This window comes from Ochotona curzoniae, unplaced genomic scaffold (assembly GCF_017591425.1).
Source record: "Ochotona curzoniae isolate NIBS_2020 unplaced genomic scaffold, NIBS_Ocur_1.0 scaffold_1852, whole genome shotgun sequence".
In the NCBI taxonomy this organism is placed as follows: Eukaryota; Metazoa; Chordata; class Mammalia; order Lagomorpha; family Ochotonidae; genus Ochotona; species Ochotona curzoniae.
This window is the reverse complement of record NW_024467087.1, coordinates 11,831,317-11,844,985: the sequence shown is the minus strand read 5'-3', so window position 1 is coordinate 11,844,985 and position 13,669 is coordinate 11,831,317.

The window sequence follows — 13,669 nt, the reverse complement described above, 5'->3', positions numbered from 1 at the left end:
GCTGGCAAATAAGAATTATGAAACCTCCATCCGTATTCGGTTAAAACCAGTCACTCCCGACCCCGGTGAGGCTGATAGTCGGTCGCCGCCCCTTACTCAGTTTTCTCTCCTCGACCCAGCCCCGTTTCCCAAGAATTTTCCCGGCCCGCACTCAATTTGCTAAACACTTTAAAGATCTGTTTCGCCCCCACCCACAGCCCCAAACGCGATGTCACCACCCCAGCGCGACATAGAACTTTCTCAGAATCCCGCACGAGATTTTTTTTTTTCAGTCGGACACAACTGACGTTACAGTCAGGAAAATCGCGAGCCTGCAAGTCCCTTTTAAAAAAAATCTTATGTCACCTCTGGCTGCACTTGAAAATGGCGCCGAAATCGAAGAACTTCTTAAATTTCATTGTAAGCTTTTTGCAAAGGTTTCTGGGATTTTCCTGCGAAGTCGCTCCGCCGCGTTTGAGAGCTAGCGAACGGGCCAGCAAGCGGGGGGGGGGGGGGGGGAGAAGGGGGGGTAAAAGAAAAGAAAAGAAAGGGGGAGGGAGCAGAGAGAAAGATCGCCCACCCGCCAGCTAAGCGAGAGGGAACGGAACCTGGGCCGGCGGGAGGGCTGGAACCTGCAAGACAGCGAGGTTAGAGGGCGCGGGGTGGCGGGCACCGCGCCACCAGGTCGAGGAGCGGGGAGCCAGGGTCCGCGGCTAGGAGGGAGCGCGCTCCCCGGGCAGCGGCCGAAACTCGGAGAGCGGCGTGGCGGAAGCAGAGCGGGCGGAGCGCTCGCTGCGACCGGAGCGGAGCGGAGAGCAGGGCTGGAGCTGTGCGCACCCAAGGAAGCGAGCGAAGCAGCCAGCATCCAGACGCTCCGAGGGGCCCTAGAAAAAGCCGCCCGGGGAGGGCGTGGCCAAGGCGGGCTCACATTCCCCGCCCTCCCCCCCGCCCTCGCCCGGCTCCTCTGGGGGCCCGGGGGCGGAAGGGGGGAAGGGAAGAGAGGGAGCGGTTGGGGAGGAGGGGTGTGCAGGCGCTGGACGCCACAGCCTTGGCTCACAGCCAGGGAGGGCCGAGAAGGGCACAAGGGCGCCCAGAATAGCCAATACAGAGCTGAATAGGGGCGGCGGGGCTGAGGTGGGGGGGGGGTGTCAGGGGAAAAAAAAAGGGCTAGTCGAAATGCCAAGGGCACGAGGTAGCACAGCGGACACCTAGAGAGCCGTTCCCTGGACGGAAAGCTGGCTCACCGGCCCCCACGTAGTGTTTTTCCCAAGCTGCCAGCTGGGCGCAAGGTGGTTGTGCGAAGCCTCCAGCACTGTCCTTCGCTGCCATAAAAAGTTTCGGGGCTCATCCTGCTCGAGCGTGTAGGTTTCAACAAGCGTTTGGTTGCCGTGCCCTGCCATGCTCTCCAGCAGAGGTCCCCGGTCGTGGTCACAGCGATCCCAGTAGACGCTGGCCCTTCGCTGTGGGGCGCCCTACACGGAGGGAGGGCACTATTGTTTCCACGTGTACGCAGTTCAAAAAGGGAAACTGAGTTTCAGTATACTTTTCCGGACCATGCTGTTTATGTGAAAGTAGTATGGCGGGCAGATAGGGTGGTGTTGTTAGAAGATACATTCTGAAGGGTGGAGGAGTGAAATGGAAACGATGTCTGCATTTTTCAAATGATGCAGTTAACATTTGCGCGCGCGCGCGCACACACACACACACACATTCACGCACCGGGGAAGGCGGGGGGCGGGGGGAGAAAGCAATGTAGTACGTTAACAGTTGTCTCATCATAGTGTGTGTGGGTGGGTGGGGGGGATGACAAATGTTTGTACTACTGTTCTTTCAACTTTACTGTATGTTTGTAAAACATCATAAAAAAAGATTGGAGGCGCCTATGAAATCCAGCCTGAACACTAAGAAAATGAACGCGGCTTCTTTTTCTCGTCGTCCCGGGTGGGACAAATCTACGACCAACCAGGGATCAAACCCGGTGGGCTCTGGGCAGGAACAGCAATGCATAGCGCTTGCCTACAGTGGCCACAGCCTGGGGCACTGACTGCTGGCCAGAGGGGGCCAGGACACCTTGGGGCAGGTGGGCAGCTCGGGCAGCTGAAGGTGTGGTGGAGCCGCGGAGAGCGCTCGCCCGGGTCGGAGGCAACCCAGGGCTTCCCGGGCAGGATTCAGCCATACACCCGCCACACTCGATATGCGTATCATCACTATGGAGCGAGGAAACCCGAGTGCTCCGGGAGCTGAGCTGCGCGCCCGCCGCTGCCGCCGCCCCAGCCGCCCCGGTGCCTTGCACTGTCCTAGCGAGGCAGGCCGAAGTTGTGTCCTGTAGGCTGCCCGCAGGATAGCAGAGAACCGCGTGCGGGCGCTGGAGAAAAAAAAAAAACAAAACACACACACACACACACAGAAACAAAAAACAACACAGATTAGGTGTGGTAAGAAAAAAATGACCACAGCTGCAAAACACGCACACACAAGCACGCTCACACTTGTGGAATCAGTGTGTAAAGTAAAATAAAAGCCTGGCCTGCACCGCACTCGGCGTTGGCGTTTCTTGAACTACTTAACTCTTGGACGCATTTTAAACTGTGATTTCCCTGTCGAACTGTAAAATCCTAAACTGAATTTCTGTGCCTCGTGTTGAGACCGTTCAGCACAGCCTTTCGCTGGCGTCCGTGGCTGTTTTGGGGGAGGAAGCGCGGGTGGAAAGGAAGGAGAGGAGAATTTTCTGGGGTCTGCAAAGCAAGTTTGCGAAAGTTAAAGCCAAAATAGTTGTACACATCAAGGGTTTCTTTTCAGGAACTATTTTTGGAATGGCCGCTACTTGTAGGGGCGTCGTGGGCAATAAAACTCTTAACACTAAGCTTCGCTTTCTCGATTAAGGGACTTCGGAACCCTTGGTAGACAAGGGCCAAGTTTGCCAGGCTGGCAGACGTGGCTGAGCAAGCTTCTAAGTCCTCAGCTAGGTCATTTATAAAACTCCCGAGTCCTCCGGGGTGAAAGGCTCTCTGGGCCGTTGGAGTCTTGGTTTCTTGTGCTCCTTTGCTAGAGTTGTTGCCTGGAAGCATTCTTTGTCCCTCCCTAACTGAATTAGTAGAAGGATAGAAGATTCCAGGGCTATAGGGTGAAAGTTGAGTTTGTGGCGAGTGTCCTCTAAGGAAAAAAAAAATTGCAGCAGCTTTCTTTATTAAACTCCTTTTTGCTACATCAGCAAATTAGAGAGCCAGTTGAATATTGATGAATTCTTTGAGGGTGAGTAATATGGCTACGGGGCTGGAGAAAGTGAGGGAGGGCCGGCTTAAGTATTTACTCAAGTGAACGGTGTTGAAATAGTTTTCAAACAGGGTGTCTCAAGGAGTTTCTGAACACCTCTGAAACAAACCCTGATTCTACAAATGGTTTCTCATTACTAGGCCCTTTCCGATTTGACACATCAATTGTCCTCCGGGAGTGCGGAGGCTGCTCCTGGGTTTAGAAGCAGGGCGGAACTCAGCCCCTACCCCGTGGGGGTGTCTGGGAGGCCTCCAGTTAGCAGCCTGGCAACTTTGGGCAGCTAGGAAGGTGGAAGGAAATAAACACCGCCTATTGTCGTCACTTGAAGGATGCTATTTCAGAGCGGTTTTTTTTTTTTTTGAGAAAAAACGCACATATTTTACTTCCCATTTTCTTCCATGACCCATTCAGAAATTACCTTGATAAGAAATCATTACAGTCAGCGGTGGGAGGAGATGTTAGCAATGGCTTTGAAGCTGAGAAAAATCAATCAGTCCAACACTGGACATAGCGAGGAGGTTATGCCTAATGAGGTATTTTACATGGAGTCATTTTTGGAAAGTGCTTTCTGCAAAAACAATGGTCAATGCAGCTCTGGAAATAGGTAGGAGGGCAGCGTTTGAATTGAAACTCTTGTTTTGCAAAATTAAGACAATTTCTAGAACTTCACCTTTTCATTGTAAATAGAAATGCCTTTTACGAGTTTAGTTTTCGTGAAGGCCTTGAACTAGGGAAATAAGACTTTCCTTATGTTGTAAAGATCCACAAGTCTTCAGAGAGATAAAATCAGGATAGGGTTACAGATTTAACAGAGAGGAAACAACTGGAATTGTGTTCTGAAGCCTCTAGTGTGGTGTTTGTAGAAGCCGTTTTTCTCAGGGTTCAAGTAAAGGCTAGTTGTGAGTAATAACCAACAATCCTTGCCCCGTGATCAGGTTGAACCAAATGTATTTTTTTATTATTATTATTTTAGGAACTTATGCTAAAAGATTGCTCTTTGCAAAACTTCGAACTTTGGGGGGTGGGAGGGAGCGCTTTCATCTTAACATCTCCCACGCCATGATGTCATCAGGAACCAGGAGAATGAATTAGTAGTTTTCCTTTCTGCCAGAGAGGAGCGTAGTCGGCGATGACCGCTGCTTTTCATTTCTCCATGGCTCTTCCCCCTTGAAGGTGCAGCTCCACTGCCCCCAATGCTGCTAAGATTTCTTCTTTAAACACAGCATGTTTTTCTTGTTGGTGTGCACTAGTATTGTCTTCATTATCTTTGGATTTTGGCCCATTAAATCAGACGCTATCTCAGATGACAGAAATGACAGAAGTTTGTGAAAAGGAGGGCTAGGAAGAGGTGGGAAGGGGCGCAGGCCTACTTTATTCTCTCTTTACACCGTGCCGGGCCGAGAGCGACACTGGCTTGTGCCTGAGCATGACTTGCTGTTCTTTGCAGTGAGTGTGCACTGACAGACTAAAGCAGAAAGATGGGGGCTTGCAGATGGAAAACTCATCGTTTGCATGCCTTATAGGCATGATGGAAGTTCAAGTGTAGCCATCAGTTTCTGGGGTCATTAGTTTCAAATCCTCCACTTGTGGCAGTTTTTTTGAGCCTCACATACGTACAATACGCCTGATGTAATCACGGTGAGGGAGGCTGAAGTGCATTAGGACACGTTCCATTTGTATCCATAATAGAAACAACAACAACAATCTCAAAAGTCACAAGCACCAAGGAGGTTCTATGAAAAAGAACAGAACTCTGCCCAGTTCGAATGCATGACATCCTTTTCAGGGTTACTGTATATAAAGGGGCAATGCTCCTGGGGGTAAATGCTATCTTTAGAGCTGGGTAAAGGGCTGGGGAGGGGAGGAAACTGAGGGATGCTATCTTTGCTTAAAACCCAGCAAAGCTCTGTGTTTTCCAAGGCACGACGAAATCCTTTGTTGGAGCAGAAATGGGAAAGCCAATGTGTGTATTGAAAAGTTTTAATACTGAATTCTCCAGAAGTCACTCGCACTTCTTGTTCTTGTCTTCATCTAGAACTGGTTGTATTTTTAAAAACAAAAAGCATTTAGCAGGCGGAATTTCTAGGATGGATGGAAATGTACATTTTTAAGCCTCCTGTCACTTAAAATATTTTTTGGGTTTGTAATGAGGTGGGGTTTTGCAATAGTCACTGACCAGAGTCCATCCCATCCCTTGGTGGCATGAGAAAGGAAATGGAGATCTAGACCCAGTTGTGATTTTTGCATTTGTCCTAAATTTAGGACCCAACAACTTCTTTAGCTTAGAGTTCTCAGGAATGCTGAGACCACCAGCATCGAACAGCAAAAGGAGTAAGGCAGAGGGAAAGGGACACGGTGAAAGACAGAACAAACAAAAGAATAAAAGGAAGGCACAGGAGGAAAGAAGAAAATCAAAAGCAATTCCTTCTATTCCTACTTTCGTTTGCTGCCAAGTTCAAACCCTTAACTTACCACTGCTAGATCATCGAGTTGATGTTTTCAGGGCTCCTCAACTGATCCGTCAGTGGGGTTTTGCCCCTCTTTCTGCAATTATCTGAATTCTTGGAAAACACAGTTTTGATCATGTCAATTAATATGATTGCACAATTTAAATTTTTAAATTTCTGAGTGTGATGTTCAAGACCCTCAAGGCTCCAATCTGTCCCTCCAGTTACTCTCCAGGCACACTTTCTCAATGCCTCCACATTTGAAGTATTTCCTCATTCCTCAAGGTCTCACTCAGCGCCATCACCTCCAGGCAGCCTTCTCAGATGGCTTTAGGGTTGCAGTTCTTGACTCTGTCCTGTTAGGACAGGACACAGCTCTTTAGTGAAGCTAGTTTATTCTGAGACTGTCCTCCTAGTAGACAGTAAGCTCCCAGAGAGCAGGAACATGTCTACCTATTGGGAGATTCTCACTTTGCATAATCACAAACATCAGTCGGTGACCAATACCCTAATTGTTAAATGAACGCATATCCGAGAATGGAATCAGAAACCAGAGGGAGTAGGGACAAGGTGGTGTGCTTGGGATAGAGACCATGGTGACCATCCTCACCCTTGGCTTGGGTACCCTTCACTGCCTTGCTGTCCCTGAAGGCTATTCAACGCAAATGGGCCATCCTGGTTTATCTGCAGTTGGTCTGGAGCTGACCCTTGGAGAGCATCCCCTGACATAAAAGGAAATTTAAATTGCTTTTAAATTAGCTGCTCAGTACAATGAAGATTCTCCTGAAAAATCATCACCATCAGGTTATGCTTCTGCGCTTCCAAATGAGGGCAGGGTTTGCAAGAGGGGGACAAACAGCATTTTCAGAGGCCTGAAGGTGGAGAGGAGGTGGGCAGAATTTTTTTTTTATTTTCCAAATACACGTTTTACATTTTATGTACTTACTTACATTTTATTTGAAAAGGAGAAAAAGAGAAAGAGCGAGAGAGAGATTTCTCTTTCAAGAGATCTTCCATCTGCCTTTTCACTCTCCAGATGCCTTCAAGAGACAGGCAGGGCTAGGCCATTAGCCAAGAACCTCATGCAAGGCAGATGGGAGGTTGGGAAGTTAGGTACACCGTCATCTGCCCCCCCCTGCATGGCACACATTAGCAGGAAGCCGGAATCCAATGTGGAGGAACAAAGACTCAAACCTAGCACACCCCTATGGGTTGTGGGTGTCCCAGGTGATGACCTACCTAACTGCTGTGCCAGACAGCTGCCCTGAGCAGAACACTTCTACAGGAGAATGAGGTGCAGAGAGCTGGGTAAGGAGAGTGACATCAGACCAGGCAGTGTAGGAGCAGGCACACGGATTTGACAACAGATGCAGATTGGGATGCAGTTTTTTTTTTTTTTTTAAGATTTATTTTTTTCTCTGGGCCTGGTTAATGCCAAATTTGTGTTAACCAGTGTGCCAGCATAGTTGCTTTTTATTTTTCCCTTTTAAAGAAAGATACTTGGGGGGCAGACGCAGGTATGCCCACAGACATCTACAGGGAAAATGACAAGATCTGTGGTCTGACGGAGGAGCACATGTGTCACGACTGAGTCTCCTCGGCTGCTGCAGCCGGGGCAGTTTTCTGAAATTGCCATTCAATATTTTCATGTAGTTCTGACAGCACACTGAACATTACTTGGACAACTTAGCTCTTCCCTGCACTTGCTGTAACCCGAGCATCACCGTGTATTTGGGGCTCAGGTGCATGGGACAATTGTTCAAAGAGTGTGATTTCCTCCCCTTCATGGAGCAAAAGTGAAGCAGATGGGATATGAAATGAAAATTATTGTTTAGTATTCAAAATCATAAAAGAGAAAGCTGTTTGAAGAGGTCTTTTTTTTTTTTTCTGATTGTTGATGTCAAGAATATTGATGTTTACTTTTGGGTCAGTCTGTTCAGAACCTGACTTACCCTTGATCATGGCAGGGAGGGGATCGGGGGATAAAGGAAGATTTATTTATTTTCATTGGCAAGTCAAATATAGAGAGAGGAGGACAGACAGAGAGGAAGATCTTCCGTCTGATGATTCACTCCCCAAGTAGCCACAACAGCCAGAACTGAGCTGATCCAAAGCCAGGAGCCAGGAGCCTCCTCCAGGTCTCCCACACAGGTGCTGGGCCCCAAGGCTTTGGGCCATCCTCCACTGCTTTCCCAGACTACCAGCAGGGAGCTAGATTAGAACTGGTGCCCATATGGGATCCCGGGAGTGTGCATGGCAAGGACTTTAGCAGCTAGGCTGTAGCGGCAGGCCCAAAGGAATCCAACTTGACGTCTTTTCCCTACAGGAGGTTTCCTTTGGAGCTTTTTCATGTAAATGCAATTTAGAAAATAGGATCTATATTCTAGGGGCATTGCTTAGAAAGGAAACTTTTAAAGATGTGTTCTTGCCTAAGTTGCAGACAGACATGAAAAGAATTCATGATAGAAAGCAATATTTGGCTAAAAGTAAACATTTTAAAAGTAACTTTAAAAGGTGAAGAATTTAGTTTGGTGTTTACATCGTAAAGCATGTGTGTGACACAGTTAAAACACACTGAAAATAACCTGAGCTCTTAAATATTCCTCCTTGTATAGTTACCCTCAAAGGGTATAGTTCTAGACAGCTGGCAGGGATCTTTTCAAAAATGCTCCTTTATGTTTGAAAAGTGTATTAGCTTTACTTCCCATACTCAAGGCAATCCCCCCTCCCTCCCACCTGTCACAACATTTCTGCAAATGAATACTGACAAACCCTTGTAGCTAAGGGCAGGCCTGTCACTTCCCTTCAGGAAACCTGTACTCTCCCACTGCCTCGCCATTGCCAAATTAGCCCCTTTCAGCTACTGGTGTCTCATCATTCTGTACACTATTTTGATTGCACGCTTTTTGCTACAGGTAGGTCACAGGAACTTCACCAATGGCCAAACCAGATGGATATGACTTGGATAAAAACAAAGCAAAGTTAACAGTGGTGGGGAGCAAATGAGTGCCAGTTGTCATTACATATTTTCCTGCCCTCCACTGCTGCCCACACTCTAAATTTAGAGGACTGTCAATCTGATGTGAATGGCATTACAGGATTCTTAAAGGAGTTTAGCTGATCGGTAACATGAGCAACATTCAAAAGAACACTAACACCTGTATCCAGTATCATCATTTGCATTACTTCTCTTTTGGCTTTACATCCATGTCCTCTTATAATACAAATCAAAGCTTTTCTGTGGATGGATTTCACCCATTAGTCAGTCATTTAACTTGAAACTTGTAAGACTTGTTTATCCAGAAGAAGGAAAATGTAAATGATCAGATGATCGAGGTAGTTGAGTCAGTGCTAGGATTCTGGAACCTACCAGGCATGTTCCCACCCAGGCTATGTGGGGGCCATTTACGTAAATAAGCTGAAGAATGCTGTGTACTGCCTGTTTGTCCATACGGTAAGATGGAATGTAGGTGGGCAGCCTCCATGTGGGCCCAAGTGGGCCTGGCTTTCCCACAGGGTGCAACTCCCTCCCCTAGGGTAGGGGCTGCATTCTTCAAACAAGCAGAATACAGCAAGGGAGATGTCACTTTCAAGTCAGGGGCACAAAAAGCCTGTGGCTTCCCACCTGGGCCTTGGGGCCCCAACTCTCTCCCCCTTTCCCTTCTCCGTCCCCTTCCCTTTCCCCTTCCTCCTTCTTTTGCCTTTCCTTCCTTTCCCTGCTTCTGAAGGAGACAGGAATGGAGCGAGCTGCCCTTCCCCCAGCCACTGCAGTGAGCTTGGAAGTGGATTTTGCAGTTCTGGTCGAGAGCTGCTGCTGTGTTTGTGCCTCTTGAGAGATCCCCAAGTGTGTTGTTTGGGAGTAAATTGTTGTTGTTGTTGTCCAGCAGTAGATAGCCACTACAAATCTTGTAATTGTATAACCAAAGTGAATTTAGAAGCTGAAATCTGACCTCATTTGTTTTCTTCTGAAAAAGTTGTAAAAAAAAAAATCACAAGACTGGAACTCTCTCCTGTCTGTGTCAGGAACAAGCAATCATAATTGCAATTTAAACAGGATAAACACTTGCCCATTGATAAGGCATTTCTTATGAAGTGTGTGTGTGTGTGTGTGTGTGAGAGAGAGAGAGAGAGAGACAGAAAGACACAGAGAGAGACGCCCTGTGTTTAGCTTATAGCTTATTGCTCAATCTGACTTCTATTATTGGTGGAGAAGTGGAGGGATAGGAGTATGTTTATGTGTCTCCAAAAGGTTAAAATTAGCTTAAAATCATGGATAGATGATTTTTTTACCCCCCCTTTTGATTTTTTTTTTTTTTTACTCTTAACATTTACAAGTACTTTAATGTTTTTGGTTTTGTTTTTAGTATTTAAGGCATGATTTATTTAGGAAAGAGTGAGAAGGAAGGCTGCTACCTTAGTGACAGGAGGGGGTTCAAGGGAGGAAGTGGTGGAAGTGGTCTCAGGGAGGGGGTTCAAATGAATCAAAGGGCAGAAAGAAAACTCATTGGCAATGGGCAGCCATGTTTATCACCTGGTCCAGAGTGTGGGTGGCAGGGAGCTAAGCATTTGACCCATCACCACTGCTTCTCAAGAAGCTGAAGTCAGCAGCCGGATTTGAACCTAGGTACTTTGTTATGATGGGGAGTATCAACATTCTAATTGCTAGGCCAACTGCCTTCTCATCTGGCTTCTGTTGCGCCTGAGCGTTTGAGGGAGTTACCCAGTACACGTGAACTCTCTGCCTCTTGCTCTCTCTCTGCCTGACATGTAATAATAATAAAAAGCCTGCTTGGTATTTTCAGGACACAATAATAAAGTCTAAATATCACTTTGAGTCTCCTTTTATGGATGAAAAAATCTCATTATGACTCTAATTTTTAAATATTTGACAAGCCATTTTTATAACAAATGGTTTCAGACATTTTTGGCTTTCCCACTTTCCCTAAGATTGAAAGATGAAAATGCTGATTCCTTTTGAAAGCAGGAAAGCACTTCTGAGTATTAACACGAATATGATTAATATTGTGTTGTGGGTTTGTATAAATCATGTTATCTTAAAACATAAATGACCATTATCACAATAAAGGAGGAAAATATGCTTTTGGGGTGGCATTTCAAATGCCATTTAAACCAATTCAAAATGCATCTCTTCCCCTTAAATTGTCTTTATCTTCTCATCCTTGCCCACTGACTCCCTAGTGCTTTCTTAGCACCAGTCAGCTGGACTGAGTACATACAGGGTAACTTCACTAAGTACTATATTAGGGGAAAAGCAAAACAAATAGGAAACAGACTCCCCCAGGCTCAAGAAGCATACACTTGAGTTGAGAAGTTAAAACGTGCACCTAAAATGGTCAAAGTACATATCTACTGAATAATGGTATAATATCCAAATCAACAAGTATGGATTCTCATTGAATTTTGAAAGTGAAAACTGCTTATATTGAGATGTTAACTTATATAAAATATGATTCATGATCAAGATATTTCATCTTTTCTGTTTTCTCTTTGGCTAGAATGCTCTTCATCATTTTCATCTCATGAAATGCTACCTCTCATTTAAGGTCAAATTCAGAGTCCTGATTCCACGAGGCCTAAGTTTACCCCATCTTGGCTTGTATGCTGCCATGGAGACCACGGCCCATCTAGCTCTTCTCCCTAGAATTTCAAGAGACATACTTCTTTCTGTACTTCGCCTACCATTTTGCTAATGATGCTTTGGGGACTGAATGTAAGGGATTTAAAATATGTGGTCATAATTACCCGCATTCATGTGATTCCTCCAAGGCTTCGTGTCCCTGCAATTACCTCTTGCTTCAGCTCCCACTGCATTTCTTAAGCTGATTCCTATCAACTCAAAATCAGCATGTCCTGGCTAAATTCATTTTTTCTTTGGGCTCTGTCTACCTTCCTTACTTTAAATCCTCAGTTTACCTTGTCTTTTGAACTTTCACGCCTCCAATGCCGAGTTAGTCTCTTTTTTTTCACATGTATACAGTCAGACATATCAGAAAAGGGATTAAACCTTAGGTCCTCCAGAATCCGTCCTATCTGGTCTGGGCTCTAGAACATTCCATGCTCTGAATCTGTTTGTACTACCTCAGTTAATTTCTTAAAATTGCATTGAACTGTTTCCCGGAGGCATAAATCAATGAAGCCTTGTTTTCCCCTGCAAAATGGCTCTCTTTTCTGTCCCTGCCTATCCTTCAGCTCCCCCACCCCGCATCATGTGCTCTCCTTATCTGCTCCTACCTGAGTTTCAGCAAAGCCCACAAGTATTGTGCCTCCGGCACCATGCATTTTCTCAGCGCTAGTCTTCAAAAAATGCTCGCCTTCCTCGCCTCTGTGTCATCAGGTCTTTTGAGTTTGGGGTTGTTGCTTTTCTCTATCAAAAACCTTCTCAGATCTTCCATTTCACATGGGTGTCTCTGTTCTCTGGGAGAGAGTATTGAAGACAGGGTGGGGAAGCAAACTCTGGAGCTAGACAAATCTGGGTTCGACTTCCTGGCCAGTCATTTCCTAACTGTACATCTTGAATTTCTCTGAGCCTCCAACTCCTAAACCTATAAAATGGGATAAATATTTTTTTGAAAGATTTATTATATTTTACACCAGACACGATCGCTCAATTAACTAATCCTCTTCCACGTAAGCGCAGGGATCCCATATGAGCAGCAGTTCATATCCCAGCTGCTCTACTTCCCATCTAGCTCCTTGCTTGTGGCCTGGGAAAGCAGTGGAGGACGGCCCAAAGCCTTGGGATCCTGCACCTGTGTGGGAGACCCAGAAGCTCGGCTCTGGCTGTTGTAGCCATTTAGGAAGCAAACCAGCAAATGGAAGATCTTTGTCTCTGTAAATCTGCCTTTCAAATAAAAATAAATACATCTTTAAAAAATGAAAAAGAAGACAATTTGAAAAAAACCAATTTATATTCAAATGTCATAGTAACAGAGAGGAGAGACAGAGAGGGGGGGAGGGATCTTCCATTCCTTTGAAGAGTGAATCAATATAGGATGCCAGCATTGCAAGTAGCAGTTTTACTTGCTGCACCACAGCCCGTTGGAGTAGCTTCAACAGCCCCCAGCTCCTAAGCTTCCGGACTCCCCTCACCCTCGTTAGGCCACGTTTGTCGTCTTTATCACTGCATCCCGAGTAGCTAATGTAATGGCTGGTACATCGGACAGAAGCAATAACAGTTTGTTTTATGCTTATCCTGTTTTTCAGGACTAGTTCCCATTTCCTGTAAGAAGGGACAGATGAGTAGCTATGCTTCTTCAGTTGCAGTGACTGAATATCTAATATCTACTCAGCTGCTGAAGACATAACCCATATTTACATGAGCAAACAGAATGCCATAATCATACTGCTTCTTTAAAAATCAACATATTACTACTAACAGAATAATTCTCTGTGTTAATCACACATAACGTGATGCTTAAAAAAAAAAGATTTATTTCTTTTTATTGGAAAGGCAGATCAGATTTACAAAGAGAAGGAAAGACAGAAAGAGCTTCCCTCCGCTGGTTCACTCCCTAAATAATCACAATGACCAGAGCTGAATTTTGATCCAAACCCAGCAGCCTCCTCCGGGTCTTCCACACAGGTGCAGGGTCCCAAGGCTGCACCCAGGGTCCCAGGGTCCACTAGGCTACTGTGCCGGGTCCTATATCACCTTTTTAAAAAAAGATTATTTATTTGAAAGCCAGAGTTGCAGAAAGATAAATAGATAAGAAGGGGGTGGGGGCCCAGTACAGTGGCCTAGTGGCTAAAGTCCTTGCCTTGAATGTGCCTGGATCTTATATGGGTGCCGGTTCTAGTCCTGGCTGCTCTGCTTCCCATCCAACTCCCTGCTTGTGGCCTGAGAAAGCAGTTGAGGACAGCCCAAAGCCTTAGGATCCTGCACCCACGTGGGAGACCCAGAGGAGGCTCCTGGCTTTGGATCAGCTCAGCTCTGCCCATTACAGTCACTT